Below are 12324 nucleotides of genomic sequence, written 5' to 3' on the forward strand. Positions count from 1 at the left end.
TTTATCTTCGTTTTGCATTTTCTATAAAAATCCCACTGGTGTCTGCTTAACATATAAGAAAGTAATGTAAATTATTTATGAAAGGTAAAAATGTAATTGAAAACAACACAAGAATAAAACTTATTTCATCTGGTGTCTTGCCCACCATGTACTTTGTTCTGTCAATTTTGGAAGCACATGATTCAGCCCTAAATTTGCAACAAGTATCTGCATTCATAGAAAAGAGTACTTTGTGATTGCCATAGCATAACAAAAGTACTGATGTAAGTATAATAGAAAGAATTCTAAATTAGCCTCTACATTTCCTCACCACTACTGTTCATACCCTGTATAACCCCCTTCCCTTGATTGTGGGCACATCTGTGAATACAATGGATGTCACTCTTGTGATTAGGTGACATTCTATGGCAAAGATGAAGAGGTTCTGCAGATATAATTCAAATCCCTAATCAGAATTGCTCTGAGTTCATCAAAAGGAGATTGTTTGGGGGTGGATCTGACCTAAGTTTTTTAATGTTTATTTATTTTTGAGAGAGAGAGAGAGACAGAGCGTGAGCAGGGCAGGGGCAGAGAGAGAAGGAGATACAGAATCTGAAGCAGGTTCCAGGCTCTGAGCTGTCAGCACAGAGTCAATGTGGGACTCAAACCCAGGAACCATGAGATCACGACCTGAGACGAAGTTGGACTCTTTACTGACTGAGCCACCTACACATCCCTGACCTAATTTTTAAAGGAGATTTAGGCCTTCCGTAAGATCAGACAAGCTTTCCTGCTAGCCTTAAAGAAGCAAGCTATCATGAGTTCTACAGCTGCAAGGAAATGAATCTGTCAACAACCCTGAGAGCTTGGGAGACGATCCCAAGCCACAGATGAGACCCCAAACTCAGCTGGTACCTGGACTGCAGTCTTATAAGACCCTGTTTTGAGGACCCAGCTAAAGCTAAGCCATGCCTACAGTCCTGGCACATGGAAACTGTGAGATAACAACTTTGCATTGTTTTAAGTTGCTAAGTTTGTAGCAATGTATTAGGCAGCAAAAGAAAAATTAATACAGTAAAATGAAACTTAGGAAGCATATTCATAGTCCATACTCAATTATAAAAACAGTATCTGTTTCATGTATCAGACTGTGATGTCTTCAAGTGAGGCAGGTTGTGGAGACAGTTCACAGGATTCCATCCTAAAATGTATCCATGACTTCTCAGGGTTGTGTTACAGTTCTCAGCTGTGTGTGTGTGCTTGGGCAGCAAGCCAAGCAGGTTGAAATGCAGCTGGTGTGCCCTAAACAGGAGTACTGATTGTTACCAGCTGTGTCCCTCCCAGTTGGTTGGTATCCATGCCATAGTAGTTGTTTGATATTTTGAATATCATCTCTCATTATCAGACAATTCCTGTCTTCTTAATTTTGAGAGATTATCTACAATTGCCCAAGCAAACCAGTTCCTTGGGAGAAGTGATTACTGCCTCCACTTGAAATTTAAAATGTCTCAGATGGCAGCTCATTGGGAGAGCACGGATGGTCCAGTGAGAAGGACAGGAAGTAGAGACAGGACACAAGTTAGGCTGGCGCAACTCAGGCTTCTGCTTCCTTCTCAGTATCTGTCTCAGTGTCTCTGCCTCACTCTTAGGTTTATTCTCACGGTAACTGAGGCCTCTGTGTTGCTGCATTTTCTCTCTTACCTTTCAGCTAAAATGGTTTTGTTTTAATAAATGTCTCACTCCACAATGCTGCATATCATTCATTCTTTTCCAGAATCTCCTTTGAAAATCTATGCACCAGACATTGTGCAAGGTGCTGGGTACACAGTCATGAACAAAAAAACCTGGATGGTCTGTTTCTTCATAAAGTTCACAGTCTAGTGAAGAAGACAGGCACTGATGACGGAAATGCATAAACATATATGTACAATTTTTGTTGTTGTTGTTGCTAACGTTAGGTAGGGAAACTTGGGTTAAAGCAGAGACACGTCATGGGATACAGGCTCTTTCTTTTTCCCCTCTTCCTGCTCCAGCAGTCCTTGCCTGTATCTTTTGTTCTTGTGGTCCTAGGGGGCTGTTGCCCTTCCAAGCCTGGCATCTGCATTCCATAAAGAAGGAAGCAACCTGGAGTCAGCAATGATGGGGAGAAAGCAGCCATTTCCCAGCCATCCTCAGCAGCTTCTGCCTATGCTCCTGGGCCACGACACTGTCACACTGCTGTCTCTGTCCCAGGGAAGGTTGATAATTGTTGCGTTTTAGCCAGACACATCACTGCCTTGAACAACTACTGGGGGTTGGTTAAAAAGGCAGGCGGTAGGTAGCATCATGTGCCGCAGCCCTGAAGGACAAGAGTGGGGTCCTGTAAGGAAGACAGGACAGCCAGGACGAGCCCCTCTGAGAAGGTGATATTTAAGTTGAGACCCTCAGCAAGGCACAAAGTTAGGAGGGAGGGCACTCCAGTAGAGAACAATCAATACTTTAACTTGAAATGCAAAATTTACTGTTGTCTCCTATGTTTTTCATTATACTGGAAATTGATTATCTATTACAAACTTAGTTCCAGATGCCATTCCAGCTAGTTTAATCCTGAGAAAAGGGATCTAGGATATTATTCTGTCATTGTGTCTCCTTGTAAAGAAAATTTTTCAAAGCTCCAGGCAGCAATACCTGCCCAATCCTAACTTGAGCATAATTCAAACAAGGAGACAGTCCCAGGTTTGGTTGCCAAAATCTACTTTCACTTGATTCAGATCAGCATGTTTGTAAGTATACGCTTTAGATGAAAAGAACTTAATCCCTCTTTTAACTTCTATACATTTATATCTCAAACAGATTCAAACACATAATAAACCTATACATCATCTTTCAGGTTGTCCATCAAATATTAACTGTCCTAAATGCGTGTCCCCAGAAGAATTAAGGTTTGTCCATCAAGGTCAACTCTGGAGAAGATGGTGGAGGAGGAGTACCCTAAGCTCTCCTTGGCACATAGATACACCCAGATAACACCCACATCAGTGTAAATAACCCAGAAAACAACCCAAAGAGTGGGGAGACTTTCCACAGCTAAATGTAGAGAAGAGGCCACATTGAAGAGGGTGGGAAGGGCAGAGACATGGTCAGGAGCCTAACTGACCAGCAAGAATGTTGTGGGAGGGAGGGACACCATGAGCACAAAGGAGAGAGGAGCAAACCCCACCCCAGGCACCCCAGGCATGGGGGACCCACATTGGGAAGACAAATCTTCATAGAATTTGGCTTTGAAAACCACAGGGTTTGACTTCCTGAACTTTTACAATCAGTGGAGCTTAACACCTGGAATTTTAATATTTAAAGTTCAGGAGACTCAGCCAGAGGGCAATAGGAAACTGAGTCCCTACCCTTAAATAGCACAACGAACATCCCTGCCAAGAGACACCATAGAAAGAGCAGTTTGAAAAATGTCTGGGGTTTAAGGGAGGGAGATTTGTTTACTAACCTAGAAAGTATGCTGGAGGGATAGGGATCTTTGGGAGACTTCTGCAAGAACAAAAGAGCTGGTGAGAGTAGCCCAGATACACAGACACCTGCAGGAACCAGCGCAGTGCAAACATTCTCTACCTAATTTGCTAACACTGTGCCCCACGCAATCCCCACTCCCACGTTCTCCTGTAGACCCACCCCTCCAACTTGGCCTGGATAAGAGTTCTCCAAAGTGGCTACAGGTCCCTTCCCACATCGGACCAGCACAAACCTGTGCCTATCACCATGTGTGTCGCCTCTGAGTTCTCCTGTGGACCTATCACCCCAACACACCCTTGGCAGGGGTCCATCCAGTGTGGGACCACAAATGAGGCAGTGTGCAAATCAGCCCCAACAGGGGCCAGTACCACTCCAAAGTGATTCCTGCGCTGGGGAGAGGAGAAGATAACCACATGTAATAGTCTGACTGCAGCCCCAGCAGTGAGCTGGGGGCAGACACCTGGTGTTACCCCAGGCCTCACCCACCAACAAAAGCTTCTCATGGGAAAATACAGGGAAAGTGCCCTACAGCCTGCTGTTACTGCATTTCTAGCAAACACCTGGTCTGACCCAACTCAAGCACAAGGTGGTCCCAGATTGGCCCACCAACAACACAGGGATCAAACACTGCCTACAACAAAGAAAGCAAGTGCAGATGACTGGACCGAAGGCAAATGTGATTCAGCCACAACAGTAGTGTGCACACAACACACATAGGAGATGGCCTGAAACGCCAGGTTCTGGTGAACAGAGGATATTGCACTGTAGGGCACTACAGGACCTCTTCATAAGGCCACTACTTAGCAGGAGATGTAGCTGACTTTCTTAAAATATAGAAAACAGAGTTTGACAAAACGAGGAGATAGAGGATTGTCCCAAATGAAAGAAAAGGACAAAAATCACAGCAAAAAAACTAAATGAAATGGAGATAAGTGATATGCCTGTTAGAGATTTAAAGTAATAGTCATAAAGATACTCATTGGACTTGAGAAAAGAGTGGAGGACCTCAGTGAGACCCTCAACAAAAAGACTGAAAACATACAGAGATAAAGTTTCCCAGACAAACAAAAGTTAAAGGAATTCATCACCACTAACCCAGCCCTACAAGAAATGTCAAAGGGGACTCTGAGTGGAAAGGAAAGGCCATAAGTAGGAGTAAAAAAGGAAGGAACCATAAAAGCACTAAAATCAAGTACATCTATGAAAATCAGTCAAATGACCCATAAACTAAAAGGATGTAAATATGACACTATATACCTAAAACATGGGAGGAGAGGGGAGAGGAGTAAAAAATCAGGTGCTTTTAGAATCAGTTCAAATTTAAACAACCGTCAACTTAATATACAAACCTAATGATAACCACAAATCAAAAACCAGTAATAGATATGCAAAAAATAAAGAGAAAGGTATCCAAGAATATCACTAAAGAAAGCCAGCTCAAGTGCTTGGGTGGCTCAATTGGTTAAGCATCCACTTCAGCTCAGGTCATGATCTCACAGTTTGTGAGCCCATGTTGGGCTCTGTGCTGACAGCTCAGAGCCTGAAGCCTGCTTGTTTCCCTCTCTCTCTCTGCCTCTCCCCCACTTGCTCTCTCTCTCTCTCTCTCTCTCTGTCAAAAATAAATTTAAAAAATAAATAAATAAATTGAAAAAAGAAAGAAGAATAAAATAGAAGAAAGGAACAGAGAAGAACTACAAAAAATAACCATAAAACAATGAACCAAATGGTAAAAAGTACACACCTATCAATAATTACTTGGAATTTAAATGGAAAAAATACTCCAATCAAAAGACACAGGGTGACAGAATGGATAAAAAAGCAAGACCCATCAATAAGCTGCCTGCAAGAGACTAATTTCAGACCTAAAGACATATGCACATTGAAAGTGGAGGAATGGAAAAGCATTCATCATGCAAATGGCAGTGAAAAGAAAGATGGGATAGCAATACCTGTATCAGACAAAATAGACTTCAAAACAAAGACTGTAACAAGAGACAACACTATTTAATCATAAAGGGAACAATCCAATAAGAAGATATACCAAGTATAAATATTCATGCACCCAACATAGAAGCACCCAAATACATAAAGCAACTATCAAAAAAGATAAAGGAAGTAATACGTAGTAATACAATAACAGTAGGGGACTTTAACACCCCACTTATACAATGGACAGATCATCCAAACAGAAAATCAACAAGGAAACAGTAGCTTTGAATGACACATTGGAACAGATGGATCTAACAGATATATTCAGAACATTCCATCCTACAACAGCAGAATACACACTTTTTTCAAGTGCACATGGAAGATTCTCCAGATTACATTACATATTAGGCCACAACACAAGTCTCAACAAATTCAGAAAGATTGAAGTCATACTGTGCATCTTTTCTGACCACAACAATATAAAACTAGAAATCAACCACAAGAAAAAAAATCTGAAAGAGTACAAATATATGGCAGTTAAATAACATGCTACTAAACAATCATTAAATCAGGCAAGAAACTAAAGAGAACATCAAAAAATACACAGAAAGAAATGAAAATGAAAACAAAACAGTCCCAAATCTTTGGGATCGGCAAAAGCTATTCCGAGAGGAAGTTTATACAACACAGGCCTACTTCAAGAAGCAAGAAAAATCTCAAATAAACAACCTGACCTTACACCTAAAGGAGCTGGAAAAATAAGGGGAAAAAATCCAAAACCAGTAGAAGGAGGGAAATAATAAAGATTAGAGCAGAATTAAATGAAATAGAACCTAAAAAAAACAATAAAACAGATCAGTGAAACCAGGAGCTGTTTCCTTCATAAGATCAACAAAACTGATAAAACTTTAGAAAGACTCATTAAAAAAAAAAAGAAGAAGAGAGACAGAGATGGGGTGCCTGGGTGCCTGGGTGGCCCAGTCAGCTGAGGGTCTGACTTAAGCTTAGGTCACAACCTCATGTTTCAAGAGTTCAAGCCTTGCTTCAGGCTCACAGCTGTCAGTGTGGAGCCCACTTTAGATCTTCTGTCCCCCTCTCTGCATCTCCCTTGCTTGTGCTCTCTCTTTCAAAAATAAATAAATGTTACAAAAAAGACAGAGGACTCAAATAAACAAAATCAGAAATGAAAGATGAGAAATAACAATCAACACCATAAAAATACAAAGGATTATAAAAGAATATCATAAAACATTATATGCCAACAAATTGGATAACCTAACAGAAATGGATAAATTCCTAGAAACATATAAACTATCAAAATGGAAACAGGAAGAAATAGAAAATTTGAATAGACTGACTAGTAGCAATGAAATTGAATCAGAAATCAAAAATTCCCTAACAAAAAGTCTAGGACCAGAGGGCTACAAGTGAATTCTATCAATCATTTAAAGAAGAATTAATACCTACTTTTCTCAAACTCTTCCAAAAAGTACAAGAGGAAGGAAAAACAAAACTGGAGGTATCAAAATCCCAGATTTGAAATTATATTACAGAGCGGTAGTAACCAAAACAGTATGGTACTGTCACAAAAACAGAAACATAGATCAATAGAACAGAATAGAGAGCCCAGAAATAAACCATGATTATATGGTAAATTAATCTTTGACAAAGCTGGAAAGAACAGGCAGTGGAGAAAAGGACAGTCTCTTCAATAAATGGTGTTGGGAAAACTGGGCCACTTTATTACAGCACACACAAAAATAAACTCAAAATGGATTAAAGACCTAAATGTGAAACTTGAAACCATGAAAATTCTAGAAGAGAACACAGGCAGTAATTTCTCTGACATTGGTCCTGGCAACATTTTTCTAGATATGTCTCCTGAGGCAAGGGAAACAAAAGCAAAATTAACTATTGGGACTACATCAAAATAAAAAGCTTCTGCACAGCAAAAAAACACCACTGACAAAACTAAAAGACAGCCAACTGACTGGGAGAACATATTTGCAAATGACATATCTGATAAAAGATTAGTATCCAAAATATATAAAGAACTTACCAAATTCAACACCAAGGAAACAAATAATCCAATTAAAAATTGGCAGAAGATTGGGGCTCCACTCATGAAGCCGTGAGATCATGACCTGAGCTGAAACCACGAATTGGACGCTTGACTGACTTGAGCCACCCAGGCGCCCCTCACTTAGTAATATGTATTTAAATTTCCCACATATCTTTTCATGGTTTGATTTACTTATTTTTTTTAGTGCTGAGTAATAGTCAATTGTCTGGATGTACCACAGTTTATCCATTTACCCGTGGAAAAACATCTTGGTTGCTTCCATGTTTTGGCAAGTATAAATAAAGCTGCTATAACATCTGAAAAAAAAAATTGGCAGAAGATATGAACAGACATCTTCCCAAAGAAGACATACAGATGGCCCATAGACACATGGAAAAATGCTCAACATCATTCATCATCAAGGAAATGCAAATCAAAACCACAATGAGATATCACCTCACACCTATCACAATGGCTAAAATCAAAAACAAAAGAAACAAGTGTTGGTGACGATGCAAAGAAAAAGGAACCCTTGTACACTGTTGGTGGGAATGCAAACTGCTGCAACCCCTGTGGAAAACAGTATGGAAGTTCCCAAAAACTTAAAAATAGAATTCCCATATAATCCAGTAATTCCACCACTGGGTATTTGCCTAAAGAATACAAAAACACTAACTCTAAAAGATATATTCTCCCCTATGTTTATTGCAGCATTATTTACAATAGCCAAATTATGAAAGTAGCTCAGTGTTCATCAACAGATGAATGGATAAAGAAGTAGTATCTATACCATTTATATATGTATATATTGCAACAACATGGATGAACGTAGAGGCTATCTTCCTAAGTGAAACAAGTCAGTCAGAGAAAGTCAAGCACCATATGATTTCACCCACATGTGGAACTTAAGAAAACAAATGAAGAAAGAAAGAAACAAAAAAGATAAACAGATTCTTAACTATAGAGAACAAACTGGTGGTTACCAGAAGGGAGGTGGGTGTGAGAATGGGTGAAATAGGAGAAGGGGATTAAAGAGTGTATTTATCATGATGAGCACTGCGTAATGTAATTGTTGAATCACTATGTTGTACAACTGAAACTAATATAACACTATATATTAACTGCACTGGAATTAAAATTTAAAAAAAGGTTATCCATCAAATATTAATTGTCCTAAGTACAATATGGTATCTTACACTGGATACTTGAGTAGAATAAAAGGCCTAGAATGCATCTTCTATGGGGATTATCCCACTCTTGCTTTTTTTCCTTTATGCTTAACTGTCTACTGGATACGTCCACTTAGAAGTCTTACAGACACTTGAGAAAATGGTTTGTACTCAGCCAAATAATAATAACATAGTAGTATTATGTATCAAATGCTTGTTTTCAAATCAGAGTCAGTGTTGTGTTGAGTACTTTACATGGATTATCTCAATTTTTACAACTCTTTGAAGTAGATATTATTCTTATTAGATATTATTATTCTCATTTTATATGGGACAAAACTTAGGTTTGGAGAGGTTAAATAATGTTCTCAAGGACATGCGGTCATGGTCTAACTCAAGTCGGCCTGCCTAACACAACTAATGATTACCTCTAGAGCTATTTAAAACCCTGTGCACTATGATTAACTTGGAAATGTAATGCAAACACGTAGAAATGCGTTCTACCATTCTAGTTCTGTTCTGGGGGTTTTTAACATCTAATATCTTTAAGGAAGCCCTTCGCGCCAGGCTTAAACACTTGAAATATGCCTAGTCCTCAATGAGATGTGTTCTAAGTATAAAATATATATGGAATATTGAAGACTTATTAGAAAAATAAAATAAAATAAAATAATTAATAACTTTTAATATTCATTATACTTTTAAATGATAACATTTTGAAAAGATCAGTTTCAGTAAAATGTTGTTAATATCCATTTCACCCATTTATTTATACTCTTTTTAATGTGGCTACCAGGAAACTTAAAATTGCATGTGTGGCTCACATTACAGTTCTATTGGACAGCACTCTTTCACCTTGCCCCAGATGCAAAAACATTCTGCTTCTCACATGGATTCTCTTTGACAGGTATTGACCCTTAATATTTCAAAACTGAACACAAACAAAGAGTCCTCTTCACCGATACCAGACTTCAAGCTGATCTGTGGAGTATAAATAAATTATTTGGTAACTGTTACAACAGCTCCTTAGAATACTGTAGGCTTGATAAAGGCTTTCTAAATTTCCTGGGAAAAGAAGCTGAGCTAAGGATCAAGGAAGCATGTCTCCAAGCATTCAATTCAATACCAGCTAAATAATTAGGATTCTGCATTGCATAAAGGAGAGCTGGAAAATAACAACATACCTTTAGACTGGCTGATGTCTAGTGATTTGGAGACAGCATGGACATTGCAGGAAAAGTCCATTTTTAGTTTTCTTTATCTTTTAAAGACAATTACAAGTCAGTGCTCTTGTTTTATTGGATGAATGAGGGAGCCATTCATTCATGTTCACAACTTCTTATGTTTTTTTTTCATAACGAGGGGAGATGTGAAGAATACTTGCAGGATTTCCCATGGGTCAGGCTTCTTCTCTGTGCCACAAACGTAGATGACCCTGAACAAGGGGATGCAGAGGAGGCTCAGATGAAGCACTGAGGTTGGCAAAGGAGAAACGGTAGATTACTATGTTGTTGTGAGCTCTCATGCTTGCAACTCTATTATCTTTACCATAGTTTTCATCTGAGAGTAAGGAAATAGTGAGTTAACTTTTAAAGGTTTCATAATTTTAATAATTCTTATTAATTTTTATTTTGGAATAATTTATTTTACTTATTTGTCTTATTTTTTAAATGCTTATTGTATTTTTGAGACAGAAAGAGACAGCACATAAGCGGGGGAGGGGCAGAGAGGGAGACACACACACAGAATCCGAAGCAGGCTCCAGGCTCCGAGCTGTCGGCACAGAGCCCGACGTGAGGCTCTAACTCGTCAACCATGAGATCACGACCTGAGCCGAAGTCGGACACTCAACCTACTGAGCTACTCAGGCACCCCTGGAATAATTTTAGATACATAGAAAAATTGCAAAGATAGCACATAATGTTCCTGTATAGCCTTCGTCCAGTTTCCCCTAATCTTCCACGACTGTGGTACATTTGTTAGAACCAAGAAACCAACATTAGTACATTACTATTAACTGAACTTCAGATTTCACTTGGATTTCAACAGTTTTCCCACTAATATCCTCTTGTTCTGTTTCAATATTCAACACAAGATGTCATATTGCATTTGGCACAAGCTGGGATATGACTTGCCCAAGGTAGGGATTATGGATTTTTATGACAGCTCTGTTGAAGTATAATTGATATACAAAAAGCCTGCACATATATAATGTATATAATCTGAGGAGTCTGGACATAACACAGATACCCATTAAACCATCATCACAATTAGAGTACCAGACATATCCATCACCCCCAAAAGTTTCCTCATTCCGTTTTTGTGGTTGTTGTTTTCATGGTACGAACGTTTAATATGAGAAATACACTTTTAACAGATTTTTAAGTGCACAATATAGTAGTATTATTAACCACAGGCACCATGTTGTACAGAAGTTCTCTAGAACTTACTTGTCTTTCGTAACTGAAGTTCTATACCCACTGAGTAACAACTCCTCACTCATCCCTCCCTGCAGCTCCTGGCAACCACCCTTCTACTCTGCTTCTGTCAGTTTGATTTTTTAAGAGACCTCAGAGAGTGGAACAGCAATATTTGTCCTTCTGTGACTGACTTATTTTACTTAGCATGATGTCCTCTAGTCTCATCCACAATGTCACATATAGCAGGATATCTCTTATTAAGGTTGAATAGGGGCATCTGGGTGACTCAGTCGGTTAAGTGTCCAACCTCAGCTCAGGTCATGAGCTCACAGTTCGTCAGTTCAAGCCCCTCATAGGGCTCTGTGCTGACAGCTCAGAGCCTAGAGCCTGCTTTGGATTCTGTGTCTCCATCTCTCTGCCTCTCTCTCTCTCTCTCTCTCTCTCTCTCTCTCTCTCAAAAGTAATTAAACATTTAAAAAATTTAAGGATGAATAATATTCCCTTGTATGAAAATATATAATCCCTACCTTGGACAAATGGGAAGATTCCAGAGAAGATGGGTGCTCTCATTTCACCCTGTCTTGGGAGCACACTACAGAAAATTATCTCATTAGATTAGCTAGTTAAGATCTTGGAAGCTAGTTAAGGTCTTGGGTGGCTCAGTGGGTTAAGCGTCCAACTCTTGATTTTGGCTCAGGTCATGATCTCACAGTTCATGGGATGGAGCCCCATATTGAGCTCCATGCTGACAGTGCAGAGCCTACTTGGGATTCTCTCGCTCCTTCTCTCTCTGCCCCTCTCCCACGCTCTCTCTCAAAATAAATAAATAAAACTTAAAAAAAAAGGCCTTGGAAGGGATAAAAAGTTAATGTGACATAGAACAGGTATGTTTTGAACAGTCATGTGACAAAAGGGAAAGAGACTGGACAGAATGACATATAACCTGCTGACCAGGAGAGAGTGAAGGAGTTGCCTGAGGAGGGCAGTAGGCCCCAGAGTGAGTGGGTGGGTGGGCCAGGCTGGGGCAGGCTGGAGTGTGCATCTCTCTTCCACACTAGATGGAAGCCTCTGAGCACTGGGTCCTGTGTCCTCCTCATCTTCCTACTCCTTCCTGTGATTTGCACACAGCAGCTCAGCACATACTGCATGGTGGTTGGTTGAAAAGGGAACGTCCTAGAGAAAAATCTGATAATAGCATAAAGGTGGGTGAAGTCTGAGAAAGGCAGGACAGGGGAAAAGGGAGGAAAGGCCTGAACAGGAGAAT

The 12324-nt window shown here is 39.6% G+C and overlaps 1 protein-coding gene across 2 annotated transcripts in view; it reads right to left on the reverse strand.

The window, feature by feature from the left end:
- C3H4orf17 (chromosome 3 C4orf17 homolog) overlaps window positions 1-9849 on the reverse strand; it is a 46816-nt gene extending 36967 nt beyond the window's left edge. The window contains exon 1 of one of the 2 annotated variants that reach the window (XM_058721829.1): window positions 9825-9849. The gene's annotated coding sequence lies outside the window, so the exon portion shown is untranslated. The remainder of the gene's footprint in view (window positions 1-9824) is intronic. The other variant, XM_058721830.1, reaches the window with a different exon arrangement.
- Window positions 9850-12324: the final 2475 nt, after the last annotated feature.

The sequence above is a fragment of the Neofelis nebulosa genome, chromosome 3 (assembly GCF_028018385.1).
Source record: "Neofelis nebulosa isolate mNeoNeb1 chromosome 3, mNeoNeb1.pri, whole genome shotgun sequence".
NCBI classification, from domain to species: domain Eukaryota; kingdom Metazoa; phylum Chordata; class Mammalia; order Carnivora; family Felidae; genus Neofelis; species Neofelis nebulosa.